The sequence below is a fragment of the Eubalaena glacialis genome, chromosome 2, assembly GCF_028564815.1.
Source record: "Eubalaena glacialis isolate mEubGla1 chromosome 2, mEubGla1.1.hap2.+ XY, whole genome shotgun sequence".
Lineage (NCBI taxonomy): Eukaryota > Metazoa > Chordata > Mammalia > Artiodactyla > Balaenidae > Eubalaena > Eubalaena glacialis.
In genome coordinates, this window is record NC_083717.1 from 49,920,637 (window position 1) to 49,945,105 (window position 24,469).

Sequence of the window (24,469 nt, forward strand, 5' to 3'; positions counted from 1 at the left end):
CCTAACTCCAACACTATTGGCATTTGGGGCCTGATCATTCTTTGTTGGGTGGGAGAGACGGAGCCTGTCCTGTGCATTATAGGGCATTTAGCAGACTCACTGGCCTCAGTAGCACTCCTCTCCCCAGCTGTGACAACCAAAAAATGTCTCCAGACTTTGCCAAATACCCTTTAGGGGGAAAATTTCCCCCAGCTGAGAACCTCTGGTCTAGGGTTCTCTAACTCAAATGTCACCTAGAAAGAAAAGTTCCCTGATTTTCCTTTAGGACCTGTTCTGAAGGGTGCTGAAGGCACATGTGATGGAGTCCCCACCTGTCAACCTTCAGGACAAGAAAGGATGCATTCTTGATGTCACTGCAGTAGGATGCCACTGCTGTCAACAGCAACATCATTTGCTATGGACTGAATTGTGTCCCCTCAAAATTCATATTTGAAACTCTAACCCCCAGTGTGATTATATTTTGAGATAGAGCCTTTAGGAGGTAATTAAGGTTAAATAAGGTCATAAGGGTGGGACCCTGATCTGACAGGGTTAGTGTCTTTCTAAGAAGAGACAGCAAAGAGCTTGTTCTATTTCCATGCACACACCGAGATTAGGCCATTTGAGGACATGGTGAGAAGGTGGCTGTCTGCAAACCAGAAAGAGAGCTTTCACCAGAAACCAAATTGGCCAGCACCTGATCTTGGATTTCTCAGTCTCCAGACTCTAAGATAAATATCTGTTGGTTAAGCCATACCATGTATGGTATTATGTTAGAGCAGCCCCAGCAGACTCAGACATCATCCTTTCAAACTGGAGATTGAATCACTCCATCCCCTGTGTGCACCCCCAGAGACGGCTGTATTTTGGTCTTACCCGAAGGTTACTCCTACTCATAGTAACTAAGATAGTTACTAGAGACAAGAGGGTCCATCAGAGAAAGAAAAAGTCTGCATTGTCCCTGCACCCACCTTGCAACATGTTGGTGGTACCAAGCTGTCAAAATTGTCTTAGGGTTAAAAAACTAAAAAGCACACCGGAGTACATGGGTGCCAGTCCATCCTGGTTTATTCAATATAAAGAATATCATAACCATAGCTATACTGTTTTTTTTTTTTATACTGTTTTTTAAAAAAAAAAGTGGAGTTAACAGTTGTCCTGCTTTTGATTGGTGGGATTATAGTTGAATTTTACAAATTCATTATATCTTCATTGTCTAAAATGTCTACAAGGAGCATTATTTCTTATAATTAAAAAGTCTCATAAACTTTCTTAAAAGCGGGATGGGGTGGGGGGTTCTACCATGTCTGGTTTGATACTGATTTATAACCAGAGTTTCTCATCAATGGAGGAGGTTGCCACAGGAAGGAGGTGATTTACAACAGAGCTTTTTAATGTTTAAACATAGAACATAGAAATGGAATTTTTAAAGCTTGAATTATTGGGTCCAGCCCAGTGGAGCCATTCGAGCCAGTAGTGGGAAAACAGAGGGCACTTTTTAAAGTCTTTTGATCTGAAAGATTCCAGTGTCTCCTTTTGAAACTATTGCAATGACAACTTAAAATGTAAACCCTTCTTAATTTGCAAATTATGGACCCCAGATTGCCTCGGGGTTGGAGGGCAGTGTCACAGACAGCCCCCAGTGCAGGCTCGAGGCTGGGCTGGCAACCCCAGAGGGGTCTAATTCCCACACATATCCCGCTTCACTCCAGGAACAGGACAAGGGAAGGGCCTCACCAAGCCATCTCCAAGCTGAGAGCCGGTATGCTTTTTTTTCAGGAAACAGTGTCGCTCCATACATACAGTAGCCATTGGACTCAGAACAGCTTCATTTTCTGTCCTTCTTTTCAACTGCAGATAACATTCTACTTCACAGTGCAGACTAAAGGACAAAAATGCACCCTCTGAAATATAGAAGGCAGAGGACGGAGGGGAGCACCGTCTTTGACCTGTAACTTCTGCCAGTTTTTCTGTGCCTGGCCAAGGCGCTGTGCCTGGGACCTGGGGCTGTAGGGCTCCTGATATCAGGCCTTTGGTGATGGCCCCAGGGCCAGGGTCCCCATGGTGGACTGGGGCATCCAGGCTGACTGTCTTTAGGTGTATACTCCTCTCCCCCCAAATCCAGTTCCAAGAACAGCTTCTGAGTTTACAGGCCACATGTGGGCAGACCCTGACCTCTCCTCCTTCACCTGCTAGCCTCTGAGAAGCCCACTGCAGAAGCAGCTGCTCCTCTCCACCCGAGTGGGGCCCTTGGGGACATCAGAACCCAGAAGCTCTGTTCTCTGTTCTCTGATTCCTGTGCAGCATCCCAGCTTCTAGTCTGCATGAGACTGTTAAGAACATAATTATTTTAAGAATAATTATGCACTTCACAGGAAAACATCAGTACAAATTATGTCAAGCTTTGCAAATGTTGCTGGCATGAGAGAGAGAAAAAAATCAATTTTTTTTATTACTGTTTCCCATTTACCTCCTCATTTTCTCTTCTTCACTAATTGGCCAAAAAGAAACTAAAATGAGCCCACTTTTTAAAGTTCTTCAGTTGTGATGTAAATTTCTTGCCAGCCATTGCTCTTTTTCTCCCCCTGACTTGACCCTGATTATTCCTCTAGCTTGTTCTATAATAATATGTTTTTGTTTACAACTCTCTAATATTTTTGGCTTTGGGCTTTTTTTTTTCAAAAAGCATCCGCCCCAGAAGCTTTCTCGCAATCACTCTGAATCTGGTAGAGGTAATTTCTCTTAAGATCAACTGTCCCTTCCTCCCACACCCAGAGCATTTTGCCCCTAGAGCCACCGTCCAGTTCTGTGTGGCATACGAGTCATTTCCAAGCGTGTCTTTCCACTAAACCAGGAGATCCTTGAGGGAGAAGCTTCGTGGATTCTCCATGCCAAGAACAAGTTCTGACGAACAGAAAGGGCTCAAAAACAGCCAAACGAACAAATGCTCAGAAGAGAGAGCCTTTGGATTTCCTTATTTGAAATTGACAATGTAGTGGATGCCATTTTGCTACAAACAGCAACGACAACAAAAGTCACCTTTTCAATTAGAAGAAGCAAGGTGAGATTATTGCCACCAGATGGAAAAGTCTAAAGCGCTACCAGAGGAAATCACTCTAAACACTCATCTCAGCCTGGTGGTTGCTGCAACCACAGGGCTCCCTTCCCTCCACAAGGACATTGGATCCATTGCCTGAACTCGGAGGTTTGACCAGGAGCTCCAGTTCCAGCTCTCTGGGCGGCTCAGGATGGGGCCACACTGACTCTGTAGGAGTCCGGGCAAGTGCTGAGCCCCAAGCTTAATCCCAACCATAATCACTGAAGTTCATTCCTAAAAGCCACAGAGTGGAAGTGAAAAGAATAGAGCCTTGGGGATTCAGCAGATACAGGTTCAAATCCCAAGTCTACTGCTTAGAGAAGTGTGGCCTCTTCTCCATGCCCCAGCTTCCTCATCTGTAAAATAGGATAACAATGCAGGATCCAACTTTCAAGAGATTTCCAAGGGTTGGATAGACCATCACACTTGTCTGATGTAAGTGTCTATTTCCATCCCATGAGAAGGCATCTGGGTTGAGGCTTGAAGGCTGAGTATGAGGATATCAGGTAAACCAGAGAGAGAGGGTGCTTGGGGTGGCCCTTTCTGCCCCAGAGCATTTAGATCTGCACCAGTGCTGAGACAGAGGTGAGGACAGGGGCGCTGCCTCTGAGTAACTGGCCACAAGAGGATGCTCAGTGAGCACGTGGTCAGTAACTGACCCTCCTCTTGCTCACAGCCCAGAGGGAAAGACAGACAAGCGAGGGGGGTATAACACAACACAGCGCGGTGAGGGGTCCAAGAACAGTCCATCACGGTGTCTGGGGGCTTCGTTAAAGCCACAGTGTCATTTTCCAACCTGTCAAATGCATTCTTGTCATACAGCTGAGGGTAGAGCTGCAATCACAGCCACAAACTTGAAACTGGTCCATTCATTTCATCATCGCGGTCAAAATGAATCACTAAACCTCATCTATGTAAACATCGAGATCATTAAAACTGCCCATATTTTTTTGCCCAATAATTTTTCTTGTGGAATTCACCTAAAGGAAATAAAGGGTTCACGCAGAGATGTGTTTATAAAACTGGGTTTCTTCTCATCGTGATTTATAAAATGAATCAATGCTTGGAAAGAGCATATAAATGCCTGAAGTTAGGAGACTGATTTTTAAAATATTCCTGTACACCTCCATAGGAAGGAATACTATGTAGTCATCAAAAACTTACTTATAATAACAATACGTAAAGTTATATGACAAAGCACACTGCAAACCAGCATATAGGATATGGTCCTGAATTTGTAAATATGTATTATGTTTATATGCATTTTCAGAGGAAGAAAACCACATATTGTCTGTAGTCTCCCTCAGAGATACTAGAGCTGTGTAGCTAAAAATGCAGGTTCCCAAGCCAGATTGCCAGGGTTGAATCCTGACTCCATCACTTCTGAGTGCGAGACCCTGGAGAAGTTGTTTAACTTCAGTGTCTCGGTTTCCCCATATTAAGAAAGTGGTTGCTAGTTGTTCCTACTTCATAGAGGGTTAGATTAATGTGCTAATAGAGCAATGGTTCTAGACAGAGCACGGCACCTACAGGCACTTGTAAATGTTATCTATTGTTATAAATTATTATTCATGGTGAGATTACTGGTCATTTCAAGTCTCTACTCTTCTTTATATTTTCTGCATGAAACTGTATGACTCTTACAATCATGGAAACGAAGGAACTTTTTAATCCATTTCAGTCAACAAGATGAATTCGGTGAAGAGATTAGTGAGAACTACTTTGCAGTAATTGACACAACAACTGCTATTTCTAGGGCTAAATCAAATAAAATAAACTCTTGACTCTACGCAAGGCACATTCATTTATCTGCGGCTAATCTTGCTTTCCTGTTTTTACTGGCCTCATTAAACATTGGATAGAACATCATATGTTTCAGCTCTATCTAGCGTCTATTTACTTTCTCCCCCACAGCCAACAGCTCAGCAAGAGCCTTGTAAACCAATTCTCTTAATGATCTTTCCAGTTGGGGAAGGTGTGAATCAATGAAACAGGGAACTTGGAGGCAAGGCCAGCGGCTCTAACTCAGAGAAGGGTCACTGTGGCACCAGTTCATAGGGTTAGGACTGAAGGCTTAGTGTGGCACTTTGTAGGCACCTGTCAGAGCCATCCCGGTCACACCCACCTGGCCACACACAGCAGTGACTGGAGGTAAAGGGTCTTTAACTTCGTGCTGTATGGAGATAAAGATGGAGAGGAAATGATTGACCCCACAATCAGTGATGAAGGTCCACGCTATTTACAACACGTGAATTTTTATAAAGTGTGTGTTAAAATGAGCAATTTCTACTGAGTTTCTGATATCAGTGCTCCAGCCCTCTCTATTAAGTACACAGACCCCTGCTCCTGGAGCAGGCCTAGAGGGGGGCTGTTGCTTCTCATTTCAGAGCCCACATTACCGGATTTTCCACCTTTGTATCATCCACAAACAAGGTTCCCTGCAAAAAGAGTTTGCCTGGAGATTTACTTCCCTCCCTCCTCTCTGTCCATCTCTCCCTGATGGAAGAGGCCAGCCCTGCATCTTGGTCCCCATTGCTGTTCTGTGTGCTGTGGAGATAAGGGAGGCTGTTCAAGACTGAGTATCAGACACACCACACTCTCCTTGAAGTCAGTACACACCTCCCCCTGGCTGCAGCAGCCTCACTGGATTAACTATCCTCCCCCGCAGTGCTGGGCTGAGCATCTCCTCTTGACAAGCAATAGGGACAAGGGCTCTGGAGACAGATAAAACTCACTGGAGGGCTTCCTTGGTGGCGCAGTGGTTGGGAGTCCGCCTGCCAATGCAGGGGACACGGGTTCGAGCCCTGGTCTGGGAGGATCCCACATGCCGCGGAGCGACTGGGCCCGTGAGCCACGATTGCTGAGCCTGCGCGTCTGGAGCCTGTGCTCCGGAACAGGAGAGGCCGCGACGGTGGGGGGCCGGCGCACCGCGATGAAGAGTGGCCCCCGCTCGCCACAACTGGAGAAAGCCCTCGCACAGAAACGAAGACCCAACACAGCCAAAAATAAATAAATAAATAAATAAATAAATAATCACTAAAAAAAAAAAAAAAAAAACTCACTGGAGATTTGATTCTTATGTTTGGTAATTGGTCCTTCACACTAAACTAGTTGCTTGAACAAGGGACAATTATTCAATCCCAGTTTTCTCAACTGAAATGGTAATAAGGACACCAGTGTCTCTGATACTGCTTGAAATAACACAAGTGAAAGCTCAGTGCCTGGCTCATGGTAGATACTCCAGAGAAATGTGGTTTTCTTCTCGGCTCTCTCCTAGTCAGCTTCTCACCATAATGTTCCATTTGAAAGTGTATTTGTTAAGAAATACTTGCCTACAAGTAACAGGTAAACTACTAGTGCTTTAAACAGAGGCTTGCTTTTCCCCCATAATAACAAATCTAAAGGCAAGTCACTTCTGGGGTTGACTTGCTTAATCCATGGTCTCTCCTTTTCTCTTAGCCTTACCCTCAAGGTTGCAAGATAGCTGCATGAGTTCCAGGCATCACATCTACATTCAAGGCAAGAAGAAAGGGAAGTAGTGGTGGTCTTCCACATCTCTTTTAAGAGGAAAAAAAAACCTTTCCGAGAAACACCCAACAGTGGACTTGTCCTTACATTATGTTGACTAGCTCCGTGTCACATGGCCACCCACTGCATCATGCATTTATTTTGTTTCCTTAGTTTCTGTACTAGGAGGGGTCAAGGTGGGGAGTGGCTGTCAGGCTAGGCAACCTGCAGGGTCTTCCCAGAGGATTAGACATTTTCAGATTAGAACTACCCAGGTAAATGTTGAGTAAAGTAAAAATAAACACACAAATAATAAACATGTCAAAGCCAAAGTATATGGTTTACCACCTACCAAGCGGGGTTCTGTCCTTCCCTGTTCTCAGCTCAGGAAGTTCTCCAGCCAGGATGCGCTTTATAATCACCCGTGGAACTTGTAAAACTCACTCACATCTGGGTCTCCTCTCAGACCAACAAACCCTGTGGGCGTGGGGCCCAGGGATTGTGACTCAACGTGAAAGCTCAGGACCATAGCTTAGGCTCCCACAGAGAGTGCGTAGGTGAACCACCAGAGGGCGCAAGAGATAACTCAGCCCTGAGGAATCCTCTTGTCAAGGAGACTGCAGAGCAGGGATTCAGGTCCCTGGCGGCTTCCCATTTCCTTAGGGACAGTACCAAAGACGCAAAAGGCATTCTAACCTACATAAATTCGCCCATCTTCCAGAACCCCTCACTAAGTCCTACTGAAGACTGGCCACGTAGAATACACTGCGTTGCTATTTTGTACTTTTGTTAATTTGGTAAACCAAGCCCAGAAAGGCTCCAAAGCCAACCCCACATGAGCTGGAGCATCAGCAAGGACTCCAATTAGCAGGCATCCTCTCTTTGGTGCCTCCCCTCCATCCCACAGAGAGCAGCCTGTCCCCTAGGTGCACCCAGCCGTGCCTGCTGTTCCTGGCTGCATCCAGCAGCTGCAGCTTCAGCAGGGCAACGGGTGGCTTCCCTGCACAAACCACCTTCATCTCCATCATCCCCACCTCCCTCAGAGGCAGCTAGTTTGCTAATGCTGCCTGGAAGCTCACCTCCCAGTTTCTAGGTGTAGTTTTCTCGAACAGAGAGAAACGGGTGGTAAGAACCCTTGCCCAGCACACAGCACTATTTCTGATACGCAGGCAGCTCCCAAGGCTTACAGTTTCTGTGAAGCTGCAAAGCCAGCATGAGAAGACCTAATTACCACGTGAATGAGTCAAAAAACAGATGCGAGGTTTACAGAAATGTCTGCGAGTACTTAGTAAATGGCCACAATTAATAGAGATATTGCAAAGACACACTGGAAACAAAGGCTGGCTCAAGGCACAGTCGCAACCTGAAATGTGCTGTCAACAGAGGCGCACTCTCAGCCCACACCGCCCCCCCCCCCCCCCAGTTCTGTTAAGTGAAAGAACTGGAAAATCGTCTGCAGGCAGCCATGTAATAGTCTGGTCCACGTGAACTGCAATTACCAACAACAAGCGCCACCCACAGACTCTGCAGGAACGTGTTCATGGTTAATCGATTTGATTGATCATTGTTTATTAAGTAAAAACCTGCTTTCTAAACTGTTCCTCCCTGAATGGTGTTTTTACAGGCTGCTAGAAAACAGGAGACTAATTAGAGCTTTTAATTTAAATCCAAGCAGGGGGATGCAAGAATGTACAATAGTAAAAGCATTAGGAGGGGGGCATGGAGATGAGGACCACCCCCCAGCTCCCCAGAGTAGCAAGGCTAAAGCTGACACACTTCCATAAGATCTCCCAAAGCTTCCTTTCATTCTTCAGATCAAGAAGCCACTGTGACCAGGTCAGATGAGGACATCAGGAAGGGAGCCCACTGATAATATAGATTATAGGAATGTTCGAGTTGCACCAGCGCTGTGAAATTGATCGGCTCCATTCAGCACCTTGCGAATCAAGATAGGAAATCAAGGTTGGCAGATGGGTAGGTGCCGAGATAAGTGCCTATAGAGTATTTTTGTTATCTCCTTACAGAGAATAATGATCTCAGCCTCCTTGAGCTCTAAATCTAAGCAAAATATACACACAAGTCCAATCCAGGCTTGGATGCAACACAGAGGGGTCAGGGAGATTATGTGACTGTGGCGCAATCCATAGATGGAGGGTCTGGCTTGCCCATGGTTAAGGTCTTTCTAACTTGGAAGTGCATGTCCTGTGCATTACCTGCCTCCCCTGCGAAGCCCTTACCTACAGCTCACAAAGCTACCACAGAGTGACAAGCTTCCACTGTTCCCATTATTTCTCATGAAGTTTGGTATTCAGGTCTTCGATGCCTGCCCAGCTTGGAAACCCCACCCTCTCTGAATGAGGATACTGCAAAGTCCCTCATATGTCCCATCCATCACAGATAGAACACCGATGAATAAGAGGCATTAATAAAAGGAAGCACAAATTTTTGCCTGCAACTGTATGAAATTTCTGCAAGGACAAATACCCAAAACGTCAAGAATCCAAACCAGAAACAATGTTAGTTACTCTGAAAAGGCTCAAACCAAAGGAAATTGAAATTTTCTAGTGATGCTGACGTAAGTATTTTAATTTCCAATCGATAAGCCGTTTTGAGGTTCAGACCCCCAACTTCAACCACCTCAGATGCAAATAACACTATTCCTTATTTGAGATACTAGTAGTAGTGTACTAGTAGCTAGTCTTGTGTATCTCCAAAAACAGGAATGAGAAACTCTGAAATTTCTAGACCATTGTTTCCACACAGTTTGGTCCGCCTGGGGTCTTTGCCAGCCCATATCCAGAGTTGTATTAAATCCATCTCTACCTCAGTTTCATAAAGAAATATAAACCAAATTATCACCATTTGATATCAAAGTGACAGGTACTTTTCTCCAGCTGGAAAAATGAACATCAAAAAATCTGGAGGGTAAGGAGAGCCGCATCCTCAGTTAAACTGCCTGAAATGTGACATTTTCGCTAGGAAATTGTAGGGCTGGGGTTGAAATATACACGTCACACTAACCACAGTTCTGCCGGAAAGAGGGATACTTTCAATAGGAGAGAGGCTGCATCAAAGCAACTCATAATTAGGTACAAATTTGGCTCATGGTTCAGCAATTTATACAGATTAGCTGTGCTGACCTTCCCGGCCCCAGGGTGCTTACTTCACATCTGCGGTGGCACAGTGACCTCTAGTGTTAAAAGGGAAGGAATTTATTTTTAAAATAACATCCAAAATCACCGTCTCTTACGCAGCCTTACTGTTCCTAGGAAATCTTCATAATGTACTAAGATAGAGATGTGATCTTTTCGTTCAGTGTTGAAATCCTCTTTAGTTAGAGAATGTTCTAAACCTCTGTCATGGAAATTTCCAAAGGGTTTGTATAGTTCTTAGAAGATCTATATAATTTTTTCTCTTCATGATGTGTTGAGGTTATGTGAAATTTTATGCTTATAAATATGCATGCCTCTAGTACTCTGTGGCCTCCAGACAATTAGAGGCCTTATTATTCCTTCTTAAGGAGAATTGACACAGCTTTCACCCCAAACTAAATATGATGTTTGGGGAGTGTTTTGAAAATTCTCCTAACTCATTGAAAATAAGCGTGGAGTCGGGAATCACAGGGGAAGCTCTCTGGGACAAGGGCTGCGCCCGTGGTGTTGACAACTTTCCCACTCAAACTCAGCTTTGTTGGGACTTGGTGAGGAGTGAGCAGGGCACAGTGTTTTGCTGACCAGGGTTGGCTACTTAATTTGCAGCACCCAGTGCAAAATGCAGAGGTGGGGCCCCTTCTTCAAAAAGCAGGGGGAGGGCTTCCCTTGTGGCGCAGTGGTTGAGAGTCTGCCTGCCAATGCAGGGGACGCGAGTTCGAGCCCTGGTCTGGGAAGATCCCACATGCCACGGAGCAACTGGGCCCGTGAGCCACAACTACTGAGCCTGCGCGTCTGGAGCCTGTGCTCCGCAACAAGAGAGGCCGCGATGGTGAGAGCCCCGCGCACCGCGATGAAGAGTGGCCCCCGCTCGCCGCAACTAGAGAAAGCCCTCGCACAGAAACGAAGACCCAACACAGCCAAAAATAAATAAATAAATAAATAAAATTAAAAAAAAAAAAAAGCAGGGGGAAATGAGCTATGAAATGTACTAAAATACAAAAACTTTTCCTTCCTTCTGTGGTCTGTCTCTTGACTCAATGTGGTGTTTTTATTTTCCATTAAATACATCCTAAGGGAAGAGAAATTTAAATCTTAAACTATTTTTTTAATTTTACCATTTATCTTTACATTGTGCAATACCAGTTTAAAATACAAATATAAGAGCATTGAGTTCAAATGTGGAATCACTGAAATTACAGAATTCTACATCATTGCTTATACATATGTGTGCATTTGTTTTCCATACCAGTACAGAGAATTGAATTCTGAGGCACAACCATTATATAATCACTCAGACTCCTCTATTGTCCTGACCAGGCCTTTATTGGAAATCCTGCTTGAAACAAACACTACTGTTTTCATTTCACTCCCTGATATGTGTACATTCCACCCAGGCTCTCTGTCTTTGATGAGTAAGGCAGGACTGGAAGAAAAATCTGGTTTCCTTCCATGCCATAACTCTCAGCACAAACGATTGACTAACACAGCCAAGCAACAGGGGTTAGAAAGTGTATGATGGGTTCCTTGGCAGTTGGTGGAGAACATTCACCTCCTTTCTGTGTTCAAAGCAAGTTCTGGTTCAAACGGAAAGTGTGGCCTCTTGGAGCTGTCAGTGCCCCATGCACTAGGTCACACGTAGCAGGCGAGGGAAACCGTTCATTCCTTTAGCGACCTCGTCTGATAGCAAACGGTGAGAGTGGTCCCAATCCCCGCATCCCACCTGCACCTTGGTTCACCTGTTACTAAGCCAAAGAGAGAAGGCTGGCGTTAGGTTCACCGGATAGACTAAATGACATTGCAGTGGATTCCAAATGAAGGGAAGGGACCAAAAAAGCATAAAAATACTGAGTGAGTCTGGGAACACCAAGGAGCTTGGGAAAAAGAGAGAGAAAGAAAAATCAAGAGTGCTGGGGGCAGAGAAATGGCCAACTTCACCTGCGCCAGGTCCCTTTCAATTTCTGTTTTAGAATATACTTGGGATTTGTTTTAATCAGGTATGGTAAGACATTCAGACAAAGAAATGTTTGTCATGAAGAAGTTGTTACTCACAATTGCCTAGAAGGAGTGCTGTGTTCACTCACAACACACAGGGCCACAAGGGGAAGCACCAGGGTTGGTCAGGAGGCAGAAGGAACAAAAGGAAAACATGGGCGAGAGTCTTTACTGTGGTTTCTGCTGGAAGGAACGGGCGAGGCAGGGTAAGCAGGCTTAGGACTGGCTGGTTAAAATAATTCCAGGGCTCTGGGTGTAGGCCTGTCCCTAGTTGTCTCGCACTTGGCCCTGGGATGTTAGGAAAGGTGGATAATGGCCCAGAGTATGAGAGCCTAATTGTTTTCGGGGCGGGGTAGGGGGGGGTGTTCTGAATTGGTTGGTTTGCACATGAAAGATGCACTCACAGGTGAGTCCTCCACTATCTCTAGAAATTAGCTAGTCTTGGGAGAGTCAGGCTCCTCAGGGTCAAAAAGTCCCCAGATGTCAAAACATCAGAATAAAAAGACAGGCTTAATATACATTCAGGGTGCCCAGGCATTCCTCCTCACCTGGCTCCCACTAACAGGCCATTGGGTTCTGAAGCGCCGAGAGCCACTTAGCTCTGCCGGGGATGAGCCCCTTTCTCTGGATCCCACTCCACCCTCTCTTTCCAGGTCCATGTGGTCCCTGGGCCCTGCAGACCCTCCTCTCTGGGACCCCCGCCCTCCTACTGGACCCCACTGAGCTCTTCTTCAGCTCTTTAAATCCCTTCAAAATGTCTCCAAAACATTTCTTCCCACTCCCAACCAAGCACCCCCTGATGCTACCAGTAAGAATAAGGAAGGTGCCGTTTTATCTAAATATCTGTCCAGGAAAATGTCCTCCTTCTCCTCAGGCTTCCATTATCTGTTTTACAGCTTCATGCTCTTCCCTTCTTCTGGGATGGAGGGTAAAGTTGGGGGGCTGGAGGAAGTAGAGGGGTGGACCTTCCATCGAGGCTGCCCCCATCCCACTGCATCCCATCCAAACTCACTCCCCACATACACACAGCTTGCTCTGTGTCAGTGTGTGCTGCGTGTGTGTGTGTGCATGTGTGTTACAGGAAGAATTCAGAAACAAAATTCTGTTCAAACAGTTTTGTCCAGCTGTCTCCACCACTGGCACCTTTTCTTATTTTAAGCAGTTCTACTATAAGGATGAGATTCTTCAGCCATACTTTCCACGAAGGCAGCAGAAGACAGGGCAGGGTCTGGTTTTTAGAGTCATCTTCCTTGGGTGTCTGGAGGGAAATGCAGGTTCATAGATGAATGGTGACTATACTGCTTTTCCTAGACAAGCCCTGATTTCAAATACACTGACCTATATTCCACATAGGTGCTCTGAGACCCCAAAGACCATATGCCCAATCTATGTACTCAGGAAATACCATCACTTTAGACCTGAGTGGGTCATTAATCTCTGTTTCTCACTGGAAGAGCAAGGACAAAGTGAATTAAGATATGTGCACTATGAAAAAGTAAAAAATGCTACAAAGCTATGAGACCTCTAACCAGCTTTCTGCTTCTGTTAGAAAAAACATGGGAAGTAACTGTTCTCTATCCTGTAAGTTTAAAATGCTGGCTACAACACCACCAGTATTCTAATCATAGATTTGCACAGGCATTCTTTATGGGGCATTGCTAATCACGGTAACTGAAAACCTTTCCCCAAAATAAGAATAGAATGGCACCAAAAAAGGGAAAAAAATGCCTCCAGCTATTTCCAACTAATGCAAACACACTGGTGTGTGTCCATCGATTGCACATATATAACAGAATTGTATCAAATTGTATTTGTTGTCCTGTCTTCTGCTTTTTCCCTTCAGCATTAGATTCTGAACATTTCCCCAGGTACATTCATGATTATTCATGGTTATCCTGGCTTACCATGATTTTCTTGATCCCCTTTAGTTGTACATCTTAGTTGTTTCCTTTTATTTTTTTTCTCTTCCTCTCCATAGCAGTATTACAGTACTACAATGAACATCCTTGAAAATGCTTATTTGGCAATCTCTAATTAATTCCTTAATAATAGATTCCTGAAGTGCTGGAACAAAGGGTATCAAAAATTTTGAAATGCCTTCTTTTTTATTGTTGATGAGGCCATCTCAGTAACACACACCTGACCTTCAAATATGGGTGATAAATACAAAACACACCTGGACTCTGGCAAGTGGACCCAACAACCATGTGGCCCCTCCTTCCTGACGCCAAAGTGCCCAGCCAAGTCCCCCTTGTAATTGGAGAGCTTGACTCCAAACCATCACTGTTCCTTGCTCAGATTTGCACCACTGACTTGGAAACTTTAAAACCCAAACTGCAGGGTCAAGTGCCCCCAGTGCCATGCAAGGAGCCCCTACTGGGTCCGATGGACGCTGAGATTGTCTCCCTGTGCCAGGGTGTGTGTGGTCAACTGGATTTGGTTTTGGAAAGGGGTAGAAGCATTTATAATTATATGTATATGTATAGCTGATTCACTTTGTTATAAAGCAGAAGCTAACACACAATTGTAAGGCAATTATACTCCAATAAAGATGTTTTAAAAAAAAAGAAGAAGAAAAGACAGGTCCACATGTATAGGGAAGTCCCCATCTCCTGAAGAGATGGTCTACCTTTCACCTAGGAAACCCAAAAGACAACACCCATCACCCACACTGGCGGTCACTCGGCTTCTGCTTGGGTTATCAACGCCTGTGGTGCTGAGAGGCCAAGGTCACAGAGCAAAGAAAGAACAATGGATACTAGCAAATGATTCCCTCCCTTAACACTCTAAGAGAAGGGATGGCAGTGAGAACGCAGAGTATCCTCAGCCTTGAACTTAGGTCACAGGTTAGAAAGGGGATTCAATTACAGCAAGCAAAAGACAAATCACAAGCCAAGTGCCACCCATGCGTGGATGGAGAACCTTGGCTGGTGTGGATCTGCTCCCTGTTCCGGGAAACAAATTTGATGCTCCTCCCACCTCCCCACTCCCGTGCAAAGAGGCATCACTGAGAAGGGAAAGTGCAGCCCTTGAAGGGGAGCTGGAAAGGGAGAAGCAGGACACCTCTGAGCTGTGGCTGCAGTGAAGAAGATGCTTCCTGGTACCAGGGAACAGCAAGACATCATCACTTCTGCCTCATGGGAAATCTGTCTTCAGCTCAGACTTAATCTCACCAAAAAGACATTAGAAACAGCCTTTCCGTAATCAAGGATGGTGCGAACAGGTAGCCGCAGGGTGTTCACCCCAATATTGTTGGAAATATCAAAAGTTTGGAACCAACCTATATTGTCCAACAGAAGTCAGGTATGTACAGACCTTCCATACAATGACGTACTAAAAAATACAAGAGAGAAAAAATATATCGCTACTTAAATAATAACTCCCCAAAATACAATGGCTTAAATTTTAAATAAACAAATTTTTTGAGTAGAGAATGACCTTAAAATAGGCTCAAGATGCCACTTAAGTGGAGAGAGCAGATTACCAGATGGCAGAATCAGCACGTGATGGAGACCAAAATGTTGACGTTTCTATTTCTGGGATGAGACCACAGAAGACACCCGTCTCCTGTCAGCTCATCTGTATTTTCTAACTTGTATAGTGCTTGTATGTATTACGTGTATGTTAGCGTATTTTTTAGAACTGCGTAATTGTATTATCCTTTCAATGAGTGAAGGAAGTGGCTGGTTCTGTGTGTTTGCTTTGCCTTCATCCTCCCTTCACCCCAGTGCCACCGAGAATTCCACGGGCCACAACGCTGACCCGGCAGATGGCCCGGGTCAGAGCACAGAACTGAAGTGTCAGTCAGGTTATTAATAAGCAATCAGTGGCTGGCACTTCTCAGGGCACTTTGGAAGAAAGTAACGCCTCCTTGTAAGCCTCACGCAAAAGACTGCAGACTTGGAACTTGGAGCAAGTTTGAGCACAGACATCCACAGGGAACCATCCAGCCTGAGAGAGTTTGCTTCAATCCAGAACAGCATGAAACCCGGGAAAAGAACCCAGGTAAGGGCAAACAGAGGGACCAGGACAAGCCCTGCTCCTCTGAGAAGATTTCAGCCGTGTCTTAGAGGGAGCCGGACGCTTCCATCAGGACCCGACTGCATGGCATATATGGTCTGTGGCATGGGCACCAAATGGATCAATAGACCTGCCTGATTTGGGCAGTCATGGCTTTGGAACCCAGAATAAGTAAAGCAGGCCCTTACAGTCTGTTGCTTCAGCACGAATTATTTCTCTCTGGGTATACTATGCTTTACAAAAACAGTTTTGTAAGTGTGGATTCTACATAAGTACAGTTCTCATTCTACCTTTATTTTCTATTTCTGGAAAAGTATACATTTCGCCATTGATTCTGTGTTCATTTGAATAGCAGTGTAGGAAGAGAGGGGTCCCCAAGCACCAGTCCAGCTTGGCGGGGGGTGGTCCCCAGGTTCTTGGACCCTAAACTGCAGTGGGCCACAGGGCCACTGTGACATTGCAGCAGCTCCTTGCTGCTTCAGAAGGTATCAAAGCCTCAACTCAGAATGCAGCCCACCCCAGAGAGATGATCAGCCCTGCAAAGTGATTGCAGTAAAATAAAATAAAGTAAAATAAAAGAAATGCAAAAGGAAAGTGTGGGGCAAGGAAGGGGGTGCATCACTACAATGAAAGTAGTCTTCCTGATTAGGTTATTCAAAACAAAATGGAAAAAGATTTCTTTAGCTATGCTTAAACCTCCCCAGAATTCCCCAAACCTCAGGGGAAAACTGATGTCCATGAATCCTCCACTCAACGATGCTATGATGGTCTGACTCTTCCCGGGATGGGAGGGACATCATTATCGTGGCTTTACAAATGGGAACTGGAACTCCCAGTTCCTTAACTGGAGGGGTTAAGGAACCCTCTCTGAGCCAAGGGCTGGGCTGGGACCCAGGTCTCCCAGACCCTAAGACCCAGGCCTGGCTGCCCCGGAGCTCGGAAACTAAGTTTCCAGAAAGAGCACCAGGGCTTCTCTGGAGGCGCAGTGGTTAAGAATCCACCTGCCAATGCAGGGGACACGGGTTTGAGCCCTGGTCCGGGAAGATCCCACACGCCGCGGAGCAACTAAGCCTGTGCACCACAACTACTGAGCCTGTACTCTAGAACCCGCAAGCCACAACTACTGAGCCCACGTGCCACAACTACTGAAGACTGCGCCCCTAGAGCCTGTGCTCTGCAACAAGAGAAGCCACTGCAATGAAAAGCCCGCGCACAGCAACGAAGAGTAGCCCCCACTCGCCGCAACTAGAGAAAGCCCTCGCGCAGCAGTGAAGACCCAACACGGCCAAAAATAAATAAATAAATAAATAAAATTTATTTTAAAGAAAGAAAGAGCACCAGGTTTTCCACCCCATTCAAAAAACTTTTGATGAGAACAGTATCACATTTTATTAAGTGATTTTTTTTAAATGAGTTGCAAATAGTAGGCACTTGACCTGAAGCCTCAGAGAGACTCACAGATTCAAATTGCTTTATCATTCAACTCCTTTGGTTTTGTATGTTACAACCACATGTTAACTGATTCTGTGACCTTCTGCAGACCACTTAACCTCCTTTGTGGAGTTTCTTCATATATAACAAAATCCCTCTCCATCCAATAATGCAGAAGCTTTGTGACCTAGACTCTCAGTGCTCCGGGACGTTGGTGTTTCAAAGCTCCTCTGAGATTCCTGCCAAAAATGCAGACTCCACCTCCCAGAATTTCTGATTCTGTAGGTCTAGGTAAGGCCTGGAGAACTGCATTTTTAGAATAAGTGTCTCTGAAAATATGGATGCATGTGGTCAGAGAACTTCGCATGAAAAAACAATTCATGGCTTTTTCTCATCCAACATTCTGTGAATCAACAAATTTGTAAACTATGGAGAAGAGAAAGTAACACAAGCAGTAATAACAAATCAACAGTGTCTGCATAATTCTTTCATAGAAATGGTGAAAATGTATTTTGATAGTAAGTCCTGAGCCTGGCAAACAGTAGGAGTTCAATAACTGCTAAATAGACGAGTCTTCCTTTTTTAGTGCTTTTTTTTAAATTTCCACAATCCCCTCCTCTAAAATACTAAATTATTTATCACCAGCAAAAGCAAGTTGAAGAAAGATTATGCAGGTCCGAGAAAAACAGACTGGGTTTCACACACAAAAGCTCTCAAAGAGAATTTTGACCCAACACCAATGACCTAATCCCAAGCTGCAATCTTCCAGCTCACAGGTGACAAAACTGAATGACAATGTACATTTAATACACTGCCAGCAGTGAGACCCAGGGTGAAGTGACATGTATTTTATATCTCATGAAAACACTCTTTTATTTTGTTATTATCAATTACATTGGGGTCAGCCACAGGGGAAATGCCACGAAACAGGATTTGAAAGGGCCTTTGCTCTCCCAGACATCCCTGGCTTCTGACTTTTTTGCTAGAACCCTCAGTGGCCTTGAGAAAGGCAGGGGAAGATGGGGCCCAGCGTTCTAGTTCTCTTCCTGGTGTGACAGCTGTGTGGAAATAAAGGAAGACCAACCAAAGGAGAAGAGGCAAAGGCATTTCAGAGCCTGCTGTAGACAGTGAATCAGCCACTGCCACTTGCATTTTGGCAGAGGAGTGGAGAAGCTTTATGGTGGATAAAGGGAAGCCTTCAGGTGTGCCCTGACTAGAGGCTGTTGACGGGGAAGCTGGAGGCAGTTAACTAGAAGGGGGGCGTCCTACGTGATAGGTTATCGGGGCATATCTGCCTTTCCCTGCTAAGTCCTAAATTGGAAGCATCAGCAAAATTAAGGGACGCTATAAGTTATTAATCAACTCCAGGCTATTTGGGGCCAGTTGTTCTGGATTGTCACTAGACATCGTTGTATGGTTTACTGCAAATCTGACTTGTAGCAGGCTGGCTTCCTGGGCTGGTTACTATAGATAATAGGGTGGTTTCCTGGGCAGATTGCTACAGGTGGTGGGTCAGAGTTTTATTTTTATAGATGGTCTGGCCATTGTCTATTTGTATTTTAAGTGGCTCAGCTATACCAAACAATCCTATCTGTAGCAAAGGCCCCTGGATAAAGTCCCAGCAGAGGGGACAGCCACCCCTAGACTCTACTCTGCAAACTACACCTGTCACCCAGGCAGGAAGTGAGACGTGGGGGAACGTTAAAGCTGGGAGGAGACAGGGGTCGGCTTGCCATAGCCTCGTGTCATAGATGAAGTTCCTGGTCACCAGCTGGGGATGGCCGTGCAGGACTAGAACTCCAGCCTCCTGACTCCCAGCTCAGTGCTCCCCAGATCATGAAGTGGAGCCCGTGATTCTAACGAGAGAGGCCGCTATTTATTCTGAGTATGTGTGGGTTATCTTTGAGTTCAGAAAGGTGCTTCCAGTGTTCCAGAACTCCAAATGAGCCATGTTCTGGAGAGCAAGCTAGGGAGTATTATGTTACAAACATTCGACCACTCCAACCCCCCATTTCCTTCTCTGGAAAGCTACATGGCTGAAAGAATACATTTCTAGGGAGCTTCCCAGGCTAACCTACCTATTCTATGATCTAAATGTGTCTACTGTGAGTGTTTCAAAGGAGATTCCTTCTGTCAGGAGCAACTAAAGGAGCTGCTAGTAGGACTAAAACATTCTACTCACCTATTGCCTCAGCTCATCTGAGTAGCTACCCACTTCAAAATGAGGCCATAAAAATACAATTCCCATTTGCCTTCCACTACTGAAGCAACTTCCAAAAACAGAGCAATTTAATATTCCATCCTAACAAGCCGCACCTGTGGTCATGCAAAGACGAAGTCTTTCCCAAAAGAGCAAACAACAGACAACATAAGAAAAAAAAGTAAAATAAAATAATAAAGGGCATCTCTAAATATCACATAAAACTTTGACTCCATCTCTTCATCTGCTAGCTTATCAAAACGAGTAAATTTGACCTAGTATCCTGTTCCATCATATCAGATAGTCAAGGAGAGAGAAGGTAGGTGTAGTTCAAGTTTAAGAGATTATCTCTGTATTTCATCCAATTGTTTTCCAATTCCAGGACCGTGGATTTTACTAACAGATGTTCACTGCGTATGAACTGAGAGCAGCTCAGGGTTACATGATCACACAATCAGAGCAAGTTTTTATATCTTTTTCACATGTTTATAACTTGGAGTTCATGAATGTTCCTTTCATAGTTGAGATGGCAACAGGGAATAAACCCACTTATTGCTTTAGGCAAATTCTCTGCTGGTCTTGGACCTTTACGTCTTCTTATTCTTTAGGTTCTTGTTTCCTTTTCCCTTTCAGTTTTTACCATATCCACATTTACATCCTATTGTTACCCTTTCATCTTTTCATTCTTTTATCCTTTCCAAAAAAAGAATACCCTCTCCCCAAAATTGCTACAGTACAGAACACAAGCATTAAAATCTAAAATAAGTCACACATAAAAAATATTTAAAAGTGGCCATGTGGATAAATCTAAGTAAGTGTAGATTGATTGACAATGATGGTGCCAATGATGATGGTGATATGGCTAATGTGGGAGATCTAAAATAAGGAGTTAAATCCTAGAAAGTGTAACATGGAAGATGAAGAAATGTGAAAGGAATTTAAAACATTCCAAGGTCTTTGTAGTCTTCAGGAGAAGGGAAGCAATGACTATTACCTTTAGACTTGTTAAGTCAAATAGGCACGGTACAAAATTAAGGGTAGAAAAAAAGAGAATATATAACTTCAAGACAGGTAGATGAGGAAAAATAATTTTTAAAAATACTCAGCCTCTAATAGAAAATAAAAAGATGTTCAAAACAAAGCATGATAAATAGATAACCAAAAATATGTGGTAGAAGTACATCTAAAGATATTCACACTAAATGTAAATGGATTAAACTCTTCAGTTAAAGATCAATTTTTCCAGATTGGATAATTTAATTCAGCTACATGTAAAAATGAATCTACTAGATTTACTTATAAAAACATTAATAAATATCATAAATGCAATGTTCAGTGAAAACAGCAAATTGAAAAAAGAATAGAGTCCAATTGTGTGCAATTTTAAATGTATTAAACAATACTGATAGGTTGTTTATAGGTACATAGAGAGGAATTTGATGGTGAGGGTGGGGACAGATGTGAATTTTATCTGTACCTGTAAAGTTGTATTTTTCTTAATTCTAGAGCAAACATGTAGCAAAATGTTAAAGTGGATTATATCTAGATGATGGGTTCATGGGTAGCTGTTATATTCTTTATTGGGGGGTATGTTTAAAATATTTCTTGATTAAAAAAAGAAAATTTTTCAATAACTGAATAAAACAAAGTTTTATATATACACATCACAATCCCAATTTGAGGTTTTACTTTCAAAGTGTTTTCTTGTTAAGAAAATATGAGAACATGGATGTTAGCTGAACCTATTGTGGTAATCATTTCACAATATATGTAATTCAAACCATCATGCTGTATGTCTTAAACGTATACAGTGATGTGTGTCAATTATTTCTCAGTAAAGCTGGAAAGAAAAAGTATATGACATGATCCTTATACTTTTCTGTATTTTCTCAATTTTCCACAATGACAATGTTTTTTATACATTTTAAACATATCAGTTTTAAAATATAAAACATCTTCTAGGCAGAAAAAAGTTTTAACATATTTTTCAAACTTTTCACATTTTTACATTTTATGTATAAAGACCCTTTATACTTAAAAATAACCATGAGAAGCAATTCATTCACTTTACCTCATCAAGACCAGACCCTTTACTGATGGTGCCTTGACCTAATACCTTTACTGGCCAGCAGGTGGCGGCGGCGCAATGGTCATTTTAAACCAAGAATTTAATATTCAGACCTCATTCCTAATGTGAAATAGTCTTTAGATCACACCCGATTTTTGTACCAAAGTTCTATGTGACTTATATGTGTTCTCCCCGCATACATTTGTTTCTCTACGTTCACTAAGAATGAGTGTTCCAAAGCTCTGACTCTCGCCACTCCATTTGCAGAAAAATCTCCTGGAGAAGAAAGAAAGTTTAAAAAAGCCACAGGTAATGCATCGTGGAGCTCCGCCCACCTGGTTCCTTTAGTCCAGTGAAATGTTTCATCATTATTCTACATAAACCTGACCCAAAATAATGTTGTCGTTTTCAATTCAACATTTACCAGCTCGCTGAAAAAAATATATGAAACCAAATCCAAAAATTGGTCCTATCTTTCCAGCATTCTATGAAAAAAATAACTCTTTTCACCGTCTAAACATCACCTCTGTACAACATGAAGTGCCCAGATCAAGAATTTTATGGACCATTAAGTTGTTTAGTGTGTGTTGGACGTGGAAACCTCTCAGTCTACACTTGTCTTGTGAATATTGCTAACTCAGATCCCACATTAGCAGAGCTAACCTGCAGAAATGCAGTGTTTATGTCAACCCAGAAACCGGCAGCAGAAGATGATGGTTCTCTGCTCTGCTCTCCCTGATGGGCTTCCTGACTGTGCGAGCAAGGTGCTTCCGCGGAATTCTCTGTTCGCCCTCCTAGGGTCCTCCCAGAGACAACTTCCACCTCCTGTCTCCCTGGCTCTTAAAGACACAGAGAATTTTAGGCTCTGTCCCGGCCTCTTTGCACACTAACAGACCTAGAGGCCCAAAGCAGCATCCACCCAGCTTCCTCAAAAGAAGGGATTTTATGTTTGTTCTTATCATTCTTTCTCTGCCTCTTTTCTTCATCTCCCGTTAGCCACGTCCAAGCTCCCTTGGGTCCTCTCTTTCTAACAACCTTCCCTGAGCTTCCTCCTATGGTAGTTTCCCATCCATAGAATGAGGATAACAGAAGTGAACCTTGTTTGCAACCACTGAAGCTGTTTTGAGCACAGTTGTGTGTAGGAGAAGCAGGTTATAGAAGCAGTTCGCGACTGACGACCCACATGACTGGGCGAGTGAGCTCCAGGGCTCAGAGACCCGATGCGATATCAGTGCAGCCCACGGATATGCCCCCCCATACAACCTCTTGCCCTTGGGTTCCATATTCATCCTCCTAGCTGCTCTATGAGGTGGGTACTACAAGTATGGCCTACCTGAATCTCACTAGTAGAATATGTGTTAGAAAGCTTTGCAAAAAGGTTTACCCAAAAGTCACTGTTTGATGCTCCTGCATCTAATGAGAGGATGTATGAAGCTGCTTGCAGTCATAGGACCGAGTCATGGTCACTCACTGATTTAATTTAAACATTGTTTAAATACGATGTGCCTTATTGCTATCATCTTCCTTACATTACGGAGCAAAAATGCCTGCTAAGAAAGTAAACAATTCTGTGAGACTAAGAGGCCTAGAAAAGCACATACATTGGACAAAAAACGTGGAAGTGAAAGAAATGGACACATAAAGATATAACTCTGATCACATGCAAGCCCACAATGGCTTTATTTTTCTATGCACAGAAAAATAAAGAAAACTATAAAAGTGTGGTTGGTTGTGGAGAGCTTCACTATATTACTCAGGAAATCATGGTATTTTTGAGAAACTGGAAAAAACCAGGTGAGGGGCTTGCTGGCCATCATGGGATGCCAGAACATTCTGTGGGAACAACAGAAGAGGCTAAGCATCTTCAAAGGTCAGAAGTAGGAGAAAGAGCATTCTGTGAAGAAGCTGAGTTCCAAACCAAGGCCTGGATAGTTGGAAAGATTAAAGAAAGTATGAAATGTGAAAGAAAGGATATTTTCGAGATCACAGGTTGCAGCAGCTGCCACTGATGGTGAGGCTGCAGACACCCTCCCCTGAGAACGGCAGACAACCCTGAAGAAAGGCAGTTTACTGCAAAACAAAATTTTTATGTGGATGAAACTAGGTACTTTTTAAAAAATGGTTGACATTTTATATGTGCATTTCAAAAGACAAGAAAATGTGCCAGCTCATAAGGCCTCTAAAGAGAGGCTAACACTAATTTTTGGAGGAAAATGTAAGGCTTAAGCTCTGATTGGTGTATTCTTCCAACAGCTCCAGTGTCCTTTAGAGCCATGTTGAAGAGAATGAATGCATTGTCTGCCGTGTGGCGTCTGAATCATAAGGCCTTTAGCAGTGATGACATTAGGAGCTTTCTGTCACCATCCACTAAAGACTGTTCGAAGAATGAATTTCTGCAATCGGCACTCTTTTATTGATGGAGGTCACTCCTAATGCTGCTTATAATGAAGATAATGTCCAAGTCACTTTCCAGCCTACGGACCAAAGAGTCATTATATCTTCCAGACATTTCACACCCAGAAGAGACCACAACCTCTATCTCCCTCCTCTCACCTTCAAACCTTGCTCACCTTCAATCTGTATGACTTCAATCTGTAAGGAATCATTTTTTTATTGCCTCATTGCTTGTTTTTTTCACTATGTGTTTTTGGTATTTTTATGTGTTTTTACCATATTATTTCATTGTTCATTTATATCAGCATAAATGTATGATGAAGTAATAGAGAGGAAATAATTCCTATAGCTGCTGGACAACAAACATACCCACCAATGAGTTAAGTGATTAAAAAGTGAGATAATTTTGTAAACACTTTTGTGTTGTGCAAAAATCATTAGTGCATTGTTATAAAGTGTTTGATTTTAGTGATTTGAGGGAGTCAGCTGGGATCCTCGGATGAGCTCGAAGTGTACTCATTATTTTTCCTATTTTAAATAATATGATATAGGTTTCTGCTCTATGAATATTCACTGTCTTATATGATTTCAGGAACAAATTTGTTTTAGATAATAAGGCATGCTTGCAC